This window comes from Hordeum vulgare, chromosome 5H (assembly GCF_904849725.1).
Source record: "Hordeum vulgare subsp. vulgare chromosome 5H, MorexV3_pseudomolecules_assembly, whole genome shotgun sequence".
Classification (NCBI taxonomy): domain Eukaryota; kingdom Viridiplantae; phylum Streptophyta; class Magnoliopsida; order Poales; family Poaceae; genus Hordeum; species Hordeum vulgare.
The window spans coordinates 572719878-572737052 of record NC_058522.1 but is presented as its reverse complement, the minus strand read 5'-3'; the positions used below and the strand labels follow the sequence as shown (position 1 = coordinate 572737052).

The following is a 17175-nucleotide window of genomic DNA, read 5'->3' as shown; positions in this document are numbered from 1 at the left end:
TGTCCTTGTCGAAAGAAAAGCAAGTTGGATCCATGAGTGACAGCAAGAAAAAGAGGAAGCGGCGCTCGGCGAAAAATAACTTCGCTGACTCGGACGACAATGATGTGCCTGACACCACCGAGGAGGAAGTTGACATCACGAAAGTGAGGTGTCATAAATGTAGCCTCCTCGATCACTTCAAAGCTAACTATGAAGAAGCACCGAAGCAGCGGGTGCTCAGGGCCGAGGAAGAAGACAATGGGGATATGATGTTGATATGCGAGCTAGTGCACAAAGAGGTTTCAGATGATAAGCTGGACACGTGTTCTATGAGTGCATTCGTGTCAGTAAACCCACGCAGAGTCTTTGCGCGAGAAGACCAATGACATCAGGCATATGATTTATATATAGGAAAGCAAACATGAGGGAACCAAGAAAATTTTAGAAAATGGTGCTCGTAGGACAAAAAATGAACCGTCATTGATGTGGGTTTAGGGCTATCACTAAAGTTCATGTGGATAGTGTTACAACATACATGAAAGAAACACTAACCATTACTTGATATGGAAGAGGAAAAGGTGGCTATGTAAGTAGACAACACCACAGAAAAGTTATGAACATGTCAAAAACAACTTATGGTTGTACATAGAAGAAACCAAACATGACGGAACCATAAAAGTTTTAGAAAAATGGTCTCGTAGGAAATGCAAAAATGTTGTGTTGTCAACTATTACCTATCTATACTTACTTATAAATAATGTTTAAAAAATCAGCCGATCCAACGATTTATTGTCCGATTTATCTCTAATCGGTGCGTGACCGATAAAATTATACCATATCATCATCGTTTAATGTTTGGACAGATTTATCGCTCTGACAAACGGTTTATCGGGAATATACCGGTAAATCAGGCCTATTTCTAGCACTATGTGCATGAGAACTATGCTTGTTTGTGGTTTGTGGACCTTGTTATGTAATATGTACATGTGTACTGTTTTCTTTATCATTGCACAAGGATTCAAATGCAAGGAATCAAGGTAACGCTTATGTCCAACATTGTTTTTATGTTTTGAATATAAATATTTTAGTGCCGAAAACCTGGGATTTGTAAAAAATGACCGATTCATATTCAACCAATAAAATCGATTAATTGTCGGATTTGTGATTAATTTCTAATCCCCAGCCGACCGAGACGTCAACGGTAAGTGATATCCTCAACACTATTAAAAGCATGAGTTGGTGAATCCAAACGATCCCAACCATTCAACAAGTATATTTAGAAACAAATTTTTTTTATTGCAATTAATCTGGGAAACTCGTTAATTCAAAAATTATATTTGTAAAAACATTGTACAATTCCTCTATATCCCTTAAAATATACCAGGCCAGGGCCAATTTTATGAATAGTATGGGTGAGATGAAGTGTGTTTCTGCACCGGCGAGAAAGCATTCCATATTAAAGACTGCATTATTGCCAAACCTCACACGGTCCGATAAAGCACCAAGTTCTCAACCACAACAAATGGGAAGCATCATCGCCATGGACATCAACTCTGTACCTTGAGCCAAGAACTTAGCATGTTGAGAAGCTGAGCACGAAGGACACATACCATACTTTCAGTGGACAAATGAGAGAGCAAGGGTAGGTCTATAACTGATGCAAAACTGAGCATTTCCATATCGGGAAAGTGCATAGCTTAGATTCCCAAACGGACACACTTTTAGCAACATCCATTTCTCGATAGGGATGAGTCGCAGTAACGCGAGACAATGAGGCAAACCTCTTTAAGATACTATCAAATTGGTTATGTGTTTCACATGCCGATTACTTTAGTGCAAAAATCGTCACTGATGTGGATCTAGGCCTTTTCACCAAAGGTGAGTGTGGTTAGAGCATTACTGCAGATAACACGGCAGGAGGAGGGTGGGTGTGCGTGTTATGCAATCATAAATAAGTTGTTAATTTTATATAGAAAAAGAGGAGGGGGGGTTAGAAAAAGTCCCCTGGGAAACGAAGAAAAAAGGTTATGCTTTCATTGAGAGTTGAACTCAAGACCTCCCGCTTACTAAACGGGTGCTCTAACCAACTGAGCTATGAAAGCTTTGGCGATATTGTTTCGGATTTGTCCTTTCTCAAAGATTATCGCGCATCCAAGACACTGAGAAACCAAGGACGCCTAGCAACATCATTGCACTGTCCGAAATCACTTTCAGTTTTGCGACCAAGTAGTATTCTATTACCAACAAATTATACTCCCTGCCATTGTTTCCGAGAGAGCCGATTCCATGTGTCCACGACCACGAGTGCAAAAAGATGGTGGAACTATGATGTGTGTGGACGAACTTGGTGAGCCTCGCTAGCGGAAGAGCCCCGTTGTTGTGTATCCCTTCTTGCCCACGGCCATCCTGGACGTGGACCTTCTCGCCAACGGACGGCCTGAGCATGGACCGCTTGGCGCCAGCAACGGCGTCGACGTGAATCAGTGCCTCTTGACAGCTCCAATGGGACGTTGTCATGGTCGACCGCGCCGGCCTCTTCTCTGCTCACCGTGGCTTCCGGCAGCGCCGCCGTGCCCATGCCTGCACTGGAGGGTAGCAAATCGATCGGCGCGTAGAATTGGATAGTGGCATGTGGTAGTGAAAAAGATGTTGCTGACCAAAAGAATATTCCATCTTTATGAAACACCAAATCGTCAAACCTGATATTTCTCTCCCTAATAATAAAGCAGATACAGTTTCTGGTCCTCCGTCATGAAAATTACCCCTAAAGTTTGCATAAATTACCCACCATGCCACCGGTAAGTAATAGAAAACGTTTCACAAAGCGAAAAATCTTGGACTGGTCCGGCCCATGTAAAAACCTCCTATATTACGCTCTGCATGCTGGGAGAATATCCAGCACACCGTATGGGCCGGCCCATGCACATGTGCCTGCTTTTAGTTTCGTTTATTTATTTATTTTCAGTTCCGTTTTATTTTTATATTTTAAATAATTTAGAACTTCAAATAATCTTTAAATTTTTAATAAACTGAAAATTATAAATCAATATATTTAAAAAATAAAATGTTTCTGACTTCAAAAACTGCTTGGAGTTTTGTAAAAAATGCTCGCATATACAATAAAATGTTTGCAATTTTGGAAAAATGTTTGTACAATAAGAAAAGTCCATGATTTCAAATACACTTCCATGTATTAAAAATTATTAAAGACATTTAACAAAATGCTTTCTAATTCAAAATATGTTAATGCATTTAAAAAATGTCCTAAAATTTAAAAAATAGCTAACGCCTGTTTTGATAGTTTCTTTTTTTATTTATAATTTTTCGTTCCATTTTATTTTATTTCTAATTTATATACTTTAGAATTACAAAAACTTTTGCATATTAAAAAATAGGAATTTTGAATTAAAATGCTGACGAAAACATAAAATGTTTGTTGATTCAAAAAAAGTGCTGGTTTTTTATATATTTTTTGCAAATTCCAAAACAATGTCCATGAATTTAATAAATATATTACTGATTTATAAAAATGTTTGTTTATTCAGAAAAACTTCATGTGTTTCAAAAAATGTTTGTGAATTTAAAGTAAATCCTCCAATATAAAAAATTATGTTCGTCTTTTCTTGAATTGGTCGCCAATTCAAAAGAAAATATTTAAACCTGTTCGAAATATAAAAAATATTCACAATTTTTAGTAAATGTTTTTAAATTGTAAAAAATGTTCTCGATTTTAAAATTGTTCTCATATTTATAAAATTGTTCACGAAAGATCTAATGTATGTAGTTAAACATTAATGCTTCTAAGTCTTTGTGACAATATACCTGTGTGAATTTTGAAGAATTAACTGTTGGATAGATCGAATTATTATTGTATGTTTGCTAAAAAAAATTCTTGAAATTCAGATAAATCTTTGAGTTACCAAGATTTTTGACTACCATGATATATATTTTTTGGAAATGTAAAGATTGCTTCAACTTGTGAATAAATTTAAAAGAAAAAACATTTTGTTGCATTTGTGCACAAAATTTTAAAATCGAACGATGATATGTGAACATAATGTGGTTACCATCATTGGAGATTATGTTTTTTTTTCCGTGGCAACGCACGGGCTATTTTGCTAGTGATAACTTATGGGTTTCGGAGGTACTATTGCTCCCCTAACCATGCATCCAACCACATCTTGGTCCTCATAACGTGTGTAGTTTTGAAAAAACAGTGTCAAATTTTCGTATTGTAAGTTGCACCTGGAGTGAGAAGAACGGATAATGATGGTTGAATGTTGAACAAAATTTTTGAGCTAAGGCTATAAGGAGGCGACCATCTTTTTCACTTGACGTACTGGCGCCGCCACCGCCATGGGTTCCCTTTCCCTCTGCTACGGCAACGAGAGGGTGAGGGAACTCGGATATTTGTCTCTACTTGTTGTCTTGTAGGGTTATTCACTTCTTCTTCATTGATGAAGTTGGGTAGCGATAGCGATGAGTAATGGTTCCTCGGCTTTCTTCATGTTGATTGCCTTCCTCGTAGGGGTGTTAACGAGTCAAGGATGGTGTCAATCACCTACCATTCAGTCTTGCGTGATTTGTGTTTCTTCATGGCGATGTTGTCATGCGAAGGGGGTGGTATTGTAGCGTGTTTTTGTTGTCGTTTCATATCCGTGTGATGAAATTCAATCAGATATGCTCCTTTCAGGAACTTCTGAGTTAATGTTTGGGCATAGTTGGGATTACTCCAGGCTTCTCTTAGGCGACTATCTGTCTAGATCGCCGCCACCAGGGGCGCCGCCGCCGTAGGGGCAGGTATGGGGGGCCGCTCCGGGTAGGTGGAATGTGCGCGTAGAGTACCTCTTGCATACTTGACCTGTCGGACTGGGTGGCCTTCTCGTGAGCAGATGATGAGGAGGAGTAGACGTGAGCTGCAAAATACGTGGAAGAAGCGGCTTACATGCAGGCATGCAGCCAAACTAACTAGGTAACTAGCTATCCTCTCTTTTTCTATCTATTGCAGACTAGGACTAGCGGATCAGGCGGTCATTTTGCAGCCAATTTTTTCTTTAAAGTCCTCAATCCCTAATCTGGCTGGGGACTGCTCCCAGAGAGTTTTTTTTGCGGGGTGCCCGCAGAGAGTTTCAAATATCTCCATGTGTGTATGTGTGTTTTTATACATGGCGTCAGGTATTCGGCCTGTGTGTGTGTTTTATACATGGCGTTAGGTATTCGGCCTCTAGGATGACCTCCAATCAAATAACATTAAACGTGAAACTTGTTCGTCTTTTTGAAATGGATAAATCTTCTTTTGGGTTCATCTCCATCCGAGGCCATATGCAGCATGTGGGTCCTAAAATGAATTGCTTCTCTTAGACCCGCATTTCATCCGTGTTTAGTTAATTTTGAAACGATTTAAACAGGAATTTGATTTTTTTTATGTAAAATCCTGCCGCCTCATAAGTAGACGAGAGATCTTGACTGATTGAACAACACAAAATCCTTGTATCAATCTATCTCTTTTTATCTTTTCTTCTCTACACCATTTTCTTCTTCTTCGTTCTTCGTTATAGGACGGGGATCTCGAGGCCCTAGGGGTGATTAGGTCGATCTAGGACAACCCACAACCACTACACGTCAAGACATGGGCCTTTTCGGGCATGTGGAATTTTGGATTTAAAAAATATCATTAAAGTGTCATGCATACCGCGCACAACACCGGACATACATGATGAAGTGTCCGTGTGCGAACTAATCTATAAGAAGATGAAACCAATTAATTTTTATGTTCATTTTTTATGGTTACATCGTTGACAATTGTAAACTACTTTAAAGAATTAGTTATGTTGATTTTTTTAAGTGCATATAGCTTCACATTTCTTAGTTAAATGCTCGCCCCACGTGTCTTGAAATCCTGGATCCGCTACTGGCCGCCACTAGCGCTTTAGTCTAAATTGGTGTTTTACGCCCGATTTTCGAGCCGCAAATTCTACAAGCTCTTGAGTTTCAACAAGATTGCTCCGGTAGGCGGAGGCTCATAGACGGCAGCTAGAATTACTCACCATGCACTGCCGAAAGATGCATAAGGAAGATATGATGTTTTCTTTAAGGACCTTCATGTAATTTCTTATTGTTGTTAGAGAGTTTTAGTAGGAGCTAATTTCACATTACTAGAAAAAACCCTGCCAGTAGCGCGGGACTTTTAGCTACCAGTAGCGTCGGCAGACGTGCTACTGCTACGACTCTATAGCTAATTTTTAGCAATAGCGCACTTCATGACCAACGTTATTGGTATGGTCACATATCAGTAGCACTGCCAACCACAACGCGCTAGTGATATGTGACTTCACGAGTAGCATTGTTTTTTAACCCGCGCCACTACTAATCCCGCAAATTTCTTTTTATTTATTTATTTTGTATTTTTACATGGTTATACATATTAATATACAACAACAATAATAATTTTGCAAAAAACAACATTTAAATAAACAACTCATCATTCTCTTAATCATATAAAAACTCATCATCCTCTTAATCATCTAACAACTCATTATCATCTTAATCATACCAAGTTAAAATATCATAAAACAGAAAAACACCATAATAATCATAAACTAAAAAGGTCATCTCTCTTGGCTAGCACATATTATTCTTCCCTAGATAGAACCTACTACTCTCTACTAGGTAAACTAGCGTAAAAAGGTAAGCTCCACTCTCTTCATTGTGATGAATAGGGATCCACCTATCTCCGGCATGTGGCATGCGCAAATCCTTCGCGTCTCCTTCAAGTTGTTGTCGACGGCTTTTCATTAAACTAGCCAGGTGGCCCTCGCAAATGTGAGGGCATGATCTTTAGCGCGTTTTGAAATGTGAAGTATATTTTTATCTTATGAAAACACTGCAACTACTTAATAAATGTTTGTATTTGTGAGGACATGTATTCTGTGATTAAAGGGAAGTTATTATTATTCTATGAAGACATATATTCTTTAAGAAAATTAGCTAGGCAAATTTATAATGTTAAAGGGATGATGTCTCATTATTCTAATAATCCATGGAAATCAAATATTCAAACCTGCATGATCATAGATTGGAGATCTCCATGTCCATCTTTCTACCCCCACATACACCTATCGGAGGGAGCCTTCCTCACGACCCTGCCCCACACAAATTTTTAACCTTCTTTTGTAATCCACATGCCACATTCCTCCTTCTATGTTGCAACATAATACATTGTATATTCTCAATTATATAAATCTATCGGGAAATATGTCAAACCGAGTTAATGTTTCATTATGAAATTATTCTCACTATTAAATGCAATTGTCATTGTTATAAACAAGTGCGATATAACTACTTTGTACGAGCACGATATTATTTGCTTAATTTAGAACTTTATTAGTTCGTAGAATGCTGCCAAGCCATACTAAAGCATACTATTTCGCATGTTAGTTCATGGGGAGCATATGAAAAGAAAAGGAACAAATATGGAAATGTACGGTTAATTAGGACCAATCAGAGAGTAATTAAAGACATATTTTTAAGTATTATATAAAAGATCTATATTTACATGAATTACCTAGTTGCAGTGGATTTCCTCATCGGTTTGTTTATCTCTCAATTTTTTCCAAAAAAGTAACATAGATGGCAAGCAAGTCACACTGTACATTGTAATTTTTAAGTTCTTAATTCATTGAACTTCATGACTTTGAAATTTATAACGCCGACGCGCCTAAACTTCGTTGTATCCTGGTTAGAGTGGAATGATTCTAGCCACTAAACAATTTATGTAGCATAGCTCATAGGTGAAAAAGAACTCCCAAAAAATGATATCATAGTCAATTAGTGAATTAGTCATCTCTGAATCATTGACTCCTCACTTAACATGGGTACATATTCTGGAAACCCTTTTTATTTCCTTCACACCGAAAATATTGTGGCAGCATTGAGAGGAGGACCATATGTGGCGCAAGAAGAGGATTCAACATTGAGTTATGACGACGAAGCTGGAGTTTCTTATTCTACACTGTCCTTGCACGCACTTTTTGAGAAAACACATCTTTGAATATTTGTCAACAATCTTTTCTCACGTTTTGTAGAGGTGAAGACAGTAGCAAATTTCCTTTTTTGTAGTGGGAAGGGATTAATAGATTATATTAGAAAGAAACTATATCGGATGATTCAGCATATATAACGAATCGTTAGCTCAACAACGGAAGCGTGTAGGTATATAGTAAATTCGTAAAGAAAATAATCAATTAGAAAAAGTTCACCCGGTTCTGTTTTCCTGACTTGTTCTTATTTTCGTTAAACTACTTTTCGGTTTATTAACATCATGAAATGCCATTTCTTTTGAATTTTAACCATGTCTTCATAGGGAACAATAAAATAATTTTTAACACAAAAAATTCAAAAATAATAATCAAACTATCAATGTTTATAGTTTGCTTTACAATAACTTTACAGTTTTCAAGAGAAAACACTTTGTTATAAAGGAAATGATTTCCATTTTGGGGTGAACGAGTAATAAACATACAAATTAGAAAAGTACCGGTCCAATCTTGTGTGCACGCAATTAGCTTATACATATTAATAGTACTCCCTCCGTTCCTAAATATAAGACCTTTTAGAGATTGCACTATGAACTACATACGGATGTATATAGACATATTTTAGAATATAAATTCACTCATTTTGCTCTGTATGTAGTCTCCTAATAAAATCTCTAAAAGGTCTTATATTTTGAAACGGATGGAGTATATAATAGTCTCTCTCTCTCATCCTATTCCTTTGAATTGTGTGTGCATAGCATACCATACCGTGGTCGCTCTTGACTCTCTATGCATGCATGCATGGCCCCCATAGGATTTATTGGGTCACTGTTTCAGCTTATATGTAAGTAGAGAAGTTCCTCAACATGTCAAGCTTGTTCTGTCTGTCAACTTGATTCCCAATCCTTCTGACAATTGCTTCGTTGTTGTTGTTGGCTTGCTTTTTCTGGAAATCCACCAGACCGCAACGTGAAAGAAAAGACATACTAAGGAGTAGCAGCGGGAGTAATGCATCGGCATCGGCATCGGCGGCCGAAGGAATACATCAGCATAAAAAACATTAGGGCACGGCGAGAACCATGGACTACTAAGAAGTAGCAGCGGGGGTAATGCATCCGCATCGGCATCGGCGGGAGTAATGTTGTTGGGGAACGTAGTAATTTAAAAAAAAAACTACGTCACACAAGGATCTATCTAGGAGAAACCAACAACGAGCAAAGGGGTAGAGCATCTTCATACCGTTGAAGATCGCATAGTGGAAACGTTACTATGAACGCGGTCGATGGAGTCGTACTCGCGGCAATTCAAATCGCGGAAGATCCGATCTGAACACCGAACGTGCAGTGTCTCCGCGTTCAACACACCTACAGCCCGGGGACGTCTCCTCCTTCTTGATCCAGCAAGGAGGGAGGAGAAGTTGAGGGAGAACTCCGGCAGCACGACGACGTGGTGGCGGTTGAGCTATGTGGTTCTCCGACAGGGCTTCGCCAAGCACCGCGGAGGAGGAGGAGGTGTAGGAGGGGGAGGGCTGCGCCAGGGGCTAGGGTTCAGCTCCCATGCGCCTCCCCACTATATATAGGGGTGGATGGGGCTGGTTTCTTGCCCTCCAAGTCTATTGGGGTGTTGGAAAAGGTGGGAGGGAAGAAATCTCATCCTTTCCCTTCCCCACCGATTGTTATCCCTCTTTTTAGGGATCTTGATCTTATCCCTTCGGGATATGATCTTATTCCTTCTAAGGGGGATCTTGCTGCGCCTTGACCAGGGGTGTGGGGCATTTCCCCCACTACCCATGTTCATGTGGGTCCCCCATGCAGGTGGGCCCCACTCCGGAACCTTCTAGAACCTTCCCGATACAATACCGAAAAAGCCCGAACATTTTCCATGATCAAAATAGGACTTCCCATATATAAATCTTTACCTCCAGACCATTCTGAAACTCCTCGTGACGTTCGGGATCTCACCCGGGACTCCGAACAACTTTGGTAACCACATATATTATTCCCATAACAACTCTAGCGTCACTGAACCTTAAGTGTGTAGACCCTACGGGTTCGGGAAACATGCAGACATGACCGGGACACCTCTCCGACCAATAACCAACAGCGGGGTCTGGATATCCATGTTGGCTCCCACATATTCCACGATGATCTCATCAGATGAACCACGATGTCGAGGATTCTCAATCCCGTATGCGATTCCCTTTGTCTACCGGTATGATACTTGCCCGAGATTCAATCATCGGTATCCCTATACCTTGTTCAATCTCGTTACCGGCAGGTCTCTTTACTTGTTCCATAACACATAATCCCGTGGCTAACTCTTTAGTCACATTGAGATCATTATGATGATGCATTACTGAGTGGGCCAAGAGATACCTCTCTGTCACCCAGAGCGACAAATCCTAGTCTCGATTCATACCAACCCAACAAACACTTTCGGATATACCCGTAGTGCACCTTTATAATCACCCAGTTACGTTGTGACGTTTGATACAGCCAAAGCACTCCTACAGTATCCGGGAGTTGCACAATCTCATGGTCTAAGGAAATGATACTTGACATTAGAAAAGCTCTAACAGATGAACTACGCGATCTTGTGCTATGCTTAGGATTGGGTCTTGTCCATCACATCATTCTCCTAATGATGTGATCTCGTTATCATTGACATCCAATGTCCATGATCAGAAAACCATGACCATCTATTGATCAACGAGCTAGCCAACTAAAGGCTCACTAGGGACATGTTGTGGTCTATGTATTCACACATGTATTACGATTTTCGGTTAATATGATTATAGCATGAACAATAGACAATTATCATGAACAAGGAAATATAATAATAACCAATTTATTATTGCCTCTAGGGCATATTTCCAAAAAAATGCATCAGAAATCCTCCAGAAGGCAACAACATCAATAAAATAACTACTATTAGGAAAAACGTATGAGTAGCCAGACAAATACATACATTAGAGTAAGAACATTAGGGCGGGGCGAGGACCACGAACCATACTAAGGAGTAGCGGAGGGAGTAAGGCGTGGGCAGTTTTAAGTTTTTTACTATAATCAGATTCCTTATCATGTATGTAGCTTTTCCTTTTAAGTTTTTCTTCCAAGTAACTTACCTTAGGGAAGTTTTTTTCTTTCCTTGTTACGATTATGATGTTAAATTTTATACGAGCATGATAGGTTAAGTTGAGAGGCCCACTAAGCTTTTATGTTACGAAGATCGAACAGTTATGATTACTTTATTTATGAAGGATCAACAAATGAATGGCTGGTATTCTTTGATTAACGTGGGATTTTCTAGACTATTCCCTTGTTTTGACCTGTATTTTACTTTTAGTATATAATAGATAAAATACAATAGAATAGATAGATAATAAAAGATAGATAGATAGATAGAAATAGATAATAGATAGATAGATAGATAGATAGATTGTCAAACCCTTTAAGTTTCACGCTTCCATCCCTTCTAGAAAGCGAGTATGCATTGTGGAATAATATAGGCCACTGTGGCGGTAAGGTGATAACATTCAAATGACGACCTTTTATAGTCATCAGATCAGGCACAACCTCTGGTGGGAATCTCTATTGAAGAACATAATAATAACATAGTTGGTAATCTAGTTTTTCTTTAAAAAAATATGTATTCAAAAGATGGACTAATTAATGACATAATAGTAAAATAGTAATCTTACCATGCTATCTACATGGAAATTATTAAGGTTCAACTCGTGCACTAGTGGCACATATTCGGAATAACTTTGGCCAATATGTTCGTAATTGTTGTTATAATCATCAACATCATCAATAAATGAGATCTGATGAATTTTCTTCAACCAAGTTAGATCGGATGACTGTAGTAGGTCCTGTCTAATGTCTTCTGAGTTTTTTTAAAGAAGAGAAATAAGTTATGAATTAAAAATAAACAAGTTAAGTAGGTATGAACACCAATTATTTTTAAATAAAAATGTAAATCACTTAATAAATATGGTTGTCAAACTCACATAGAGGTAAAACTGGAAGCATATCGACATCTAACCAAATGTCGATATTACCTTCAATATCATCTTCACGACAAATATCAAAGATTATTTTCATATCCTCCTGAAATTCATATGCCATGCCTAGAGCTTCCCAAGAGCAACCAAAACACGAGTGATTAATTGTATTCTATAGTTTAACCAGAAATGTGAAACCATGTTTAATTTTTAGGTGATCTCTTTTCGTCTCCATATTCTCTATTTATTGGAAACCGAGCTTCTTCAAGACATACAGTCTTGCATGGCAGGGGATGCATTTGTCGAATTGTAAAAAATAGAAATTACACATTAACACAAATAAACACAAAGCAAAGAAGCAAAAATAGTGGTCATCGTTGTGTACCATAAAAACATCAAAAGTCTCGCCAAGTTTGATGGTGAAGAACCTGTCATTTCGCAGGTGAGGCTGGCGGTCACACAGATCCTGATTTTTGCCGCAATAATCACACTCACGGATCCCCTCGTCATTAGACGACATTTCTTGTGTTCACGATTCAAAGATTAAAAATCAACGACAACTATGAATTCAGTTTCGATCTGTCGAGGCTTCCTTAAAAAACTCTCATATCTCATGGTGTATATGGTGGACACTCTCTCACACGAATATGGTGGTGTATGTTGGTGGACACTCCCTCACACTATTATTTCGACCATTGGTGATGACCGTTCCTCCCTTCGTTCCCGCGTGCATTACCAAAATCTCTAGCACACGGGAACGAAGGAGGAAGCGGCCACCACGACAACAGTTGGGATTCTTCCTTGGATATTTTGACCGTTGGTGCTGATCTCTTCCTCCTCTTCTTCTCTCCTCCGCACTAATATTTCGACCGTCGGTGATGGTCGCACCTCTTCTTTTCTCCTTGCACATTGTACTGAGGTATATATCGTAAGAAGAAAAGAAGAGGAAGCGACCCCACAGCAACAGTCGGTACTCCTCCATCACAAGGATCTTCGATGGACTGAAAGTCAACTCTATAAGCATTACTCATGCTAGTAGAAAATGATAATGAAAATGTGACAATGGTAATATAAATCTCTGAATGGACTATGTTTTGCCAAATCATGGGCACTCGATATTTCCTACTTTCTAGCACAAGTCATGTCAAATTTTTTGGCATGACCTTTTCTAAAAACAAGACATATTGCATGCCTGAAATTTGCGTGGACGGAAATGAATCAACATTCCGTTAAAACATAGGCTACTCAGAGGCGTTCCCTGCAATAACATACACACATGTCCTAATAGACCTAATTTTTTTATAAAAAATTCTAGACCTAATTTTTTACTAAAAAATTTCTAGACCTAATTTTTTACTACAAATTCATATTAATGAAGTCCTAGGAAATTCAATATCTAAAATTTTCTCATCTACAAGAAAAACTACTCGGGGCTGTGGCGGAAGGGAGGCTACGAGCGGCGACGGTGGGCGACCAGGATGGGGAAGCACGTCAGGAGGGCCGGGATGTGGGGGAGGGTGGCCACGTGGGGTGGGCCAGGATGTGAGGGAGGGCCGGGATGTGGGTAAGGGCGTCCACGCGTGGGAGGGAGGCCGCACGTGCGGGAGCGGGGGCGAACGCAGGGAGTGCAGGCGAGAGTGGAGAGGAAGAGAGTGAAGAGAGAGTGAGAGAGGGCCGGGGCGCGGGAAGAAGAAGATATTGTATGACTTAGCAGTAGCGTGTGTTGGGAACATGCGCTTGGGCAATGGAGTGGTGGGCATGGGCTACCACAGTAGCAACGTTGGTCAAGAGCAAGCGCTACTGCTAATACGATTAGCAGTAGCGCTAGTCATCACCCTGCTACTAATTAACTGTAGCGCCGACCATATTAAAACCGCTACACGTAATATTTTATCTATACGCTTTTTTCTAGTAGTGTTATATGATATATTTGGCCATGTACCTTATTCTAAAAAAAATCCAAACAATAGTTATTTGATTAAGGTAGGCCTTTTTTTGTTCCACACAAACTGATTTTACTCGATTCACCTAGAAGAATCATTATTTTAACGCCAGATAAATAGTTGGATCTCAAACTTGGTATCCTTTCTAAACCGAGACTCTCACATCCTTTTCTATTTGGGGGATTAACAATTGCGAAGGGAGGAATAATTTTTAGGGGTGGCAAAGTTTTTGAAGATGAAAACTATATGTAATACAACTAAAAAACGTACTAAAATACTAGATATGTAATTATTTGTGTTTAGAGTACAACCAAAAAAAATCCATTTTATTACCCTGAATGAAGTTGGTGGTTCACTTTACCCTCGATCTATTTTTATGCTTCTTCTAGCCCCAAACAAACCCAAATAGGACAAAACACCCCCTGTCTGGTTTGTCTCCACCCACTGCTAATGTGACACTAGTCAACGACGGTTTTGACCTAGGTGGGGTCCATTTGTCAGGTGGGGTTGGGATAGAGGTGGCGCTGCCAGTTTGATCTAGGAAAAAAATCCCCATTTCTTCTCTACTATGTGTCGCCGTCGATGGCACCGTCGGGGCAACGCTGATAGGAGATGAGCAATACTGGTCGGAGTGGTGGTGCCGACTATGGAAGCGGGGCATCCGATGAATCTTTCTGGCATGCTGCTTCTCCCATGGGGGTTGTCCTGACCGCGTCCTCAAACCCTAGGTGGACGACTCTATCCATGTAGCGACGATCGATGTTGTAGGGAGGGGACTAACTGATTCCGAGGCGGCGCAAACGAACTAAGATGAGTCCCATCCCCTTCCCGCGGCAGAGCTTATAGTACATCATTTACTCTGTTGTTACCTGCTCTAGTTGTTGTATAAAGAAGAATAAAAAGCCCCTCTCTTTAGGTTCTAATTGTTGATTTCTTGCTATTTCATTTTTTAGGTTAAGCAATGGATGATCTGGATTGGTTAGGCATTTGTTTCTTCAACAATGGCCAATTTGAGAAGTCAGAGAAGTGTTTGTCATATGTTGGTGGTCACACGGAGCTCATATTTATTGAGAGGGACAATGTTTCTCTAGCAACTCTCGAGGAGCAACTTGTAGACATAAAGATGGCTTACCATGGTGAAGACCTAAGTGACAATCATAGGTTGTACTGGTTATTTCCTGGAAAAAATATATTAGAAATGGGTTGAGAAGGTTGGACACTGATGCAAATGTGTATTTCATGGATAAGTGCATTACAAATGGTAGTGTAGTGAATATCTATGTGAACTATGAAGGTAATGGTGATGAAGATGGATGTAACAGTGGGTCTCATAGTGGAGAAGAGAAGGAAGAAAACAATGTTGTGAATGAACAAGAGAAGTCACAAGAGAACGCTGATAGTGATTGGGAAGATGAGCCAAAAAAAATACTCTATTCAGGATGACCTGGAGCACAGTTCTAATGAAGATGGGGATCAACATGAAAAGAATGAGTATGTTGCACTAGATGTTGTTAAACCTCAAATTGTTACTGTTCCTTTAGTGGATGTTGCACAACATTAAATTAGTGATGAATGTGAAGATCTAGATTGGTGCCCTATAGATGAAGACAACTCAGGAGAAGATGAGAAGGCACAGGAGCTTAGAAAGCATGCTAAGGAAGTGCTCACAAAGCTCGGAATGAACTTGCCACTAGATGAAGAGAAGGAAGTCAAATAAAGTACAATACAAATAATTCTTGTTGATGAAATGGATGAAGGAAATGACGCTCCATACATGGATTCTAGTGAAGAATACAGTTTTGAAGAGGATGAGCATGGAAATTTAGTTAGGAGGAAATCAAGATTTCCCAGATTTGATAGCAAGGTAGCAATTCCTATCTTCAGCTTAGGCATGACATTTAGGGGAAGAAATCACTTCAAGAGGGCTCCTGAAGTATGGTCTAGCTATGAAGATGCATATTTCCTATGTAAAAGATGAGGATGGTAGGATTAGGGGAAAATGTTCTTGGCCTAAGTGTCCATGGTTGATATATGCTGCAGAGAGGAGCTCAAATGAATGGTTTCAAGTCATAACTCTTGTAGGCAACCACATATGTCAACACATTGGTCATTGTCCCTATATATGCTGCAGAGAGAATCATGAAGGCAAATCTAGGATGGAATGTGTAATCTATTAAGGCCAATGTCAGGTTGGAGATGTTTTCAAATGTGCATGTTTCCAATATAAAGAAAGCAAAAGCAATAGTCAAAAAGAGAGTTACAGAACCAATGCATGAAGAATACGTAGGGTGTTCGATTACCAACTAGAAATAATGAGGAGCAATCCTGGTAGCACTGTTGTAGTATTGCTTAATCCAAAAGAAACTAACCCTGTTTTTCAGATGTTGTAAGTGTGCTTTCAGGTCTGCAAGAGAGGTTTCATAGAAGGGTGGAGGAAATTTGTGGGATAGGATGATTGCTTCTGTAAGGGGGCTCAAAGTGGAGAACTATTGTGTGCTCTTGGAAGAGATGCAAATGTTCAAATATATCTAGATATTGTTGGGGTTGACAATAAGGACTTCTGGTTCTGGTTGATGGCATTGTTAAATAAATACTTGGAGATTGGAAATCAAGGTGAAGGATGGGTGTTCATTTCAGATTAGTAGAAAGGTCTAATCAATGCTATTTGAAAGGTTGTAGCAAATGTTGAACATAGAAATTGTGTTAGGCACATTTATGCTATCTGGAAGAAAAAGGATAGGGATCAAGCATACCAAAAGAGATTTTGGGCTTGTGCAAAATCCTCAAATAGAGTACAATTCAACTTAAACAGAGCGAAGCTTGCTCAGCTCACACGAGATGAAGCACGAGATATGATGTAGTCAGGGCCACAGCATTGGTGTAGAGCATGGTTAAGAGAAGGCACATGTTGTGATTCAGTATACAACAATATGTGTCAAAGTTTTAACAAGTGGATAGTGGAATATAGATGACTTCCTATTATTAGCATGTTTGAAGCAATAAGAGCGAAGGCGACAATAAGGATTCAAGTTAATAGAGCCATGCCTTCCAAATGGAATGGAACAATTTGTCCAAAAATCCTCAAAAAGGTGAATAAGTCGATACAACTTACAGAGAAGTGTGAGACAATATGGAATGGAAAAGATGGATATGAGGTGAAGTTAGGACAACATTCATTCAAAGTTGACATGCAAGAAAGGACATGTTCTTGTAG

The 17175-nt window shown here is 39.3% G+C and overlaps 1 non-coding gene across 1 annotated transcript; it reads right to left on the bottom strand.

The window, feature by feature from the left end:
* Positions 1 to 2007: 2007 nt before the first annotated feature.
* On the bottom strand, positions 2008 to 2081 carry TRNAT-AGU. Its single transcript has one exon. It is a non-coding gene; the product is annotated as a tRNA-Thr (tRNA).
* Positions 2082 to 17175: the final 15094 nt, after the last annotated feature.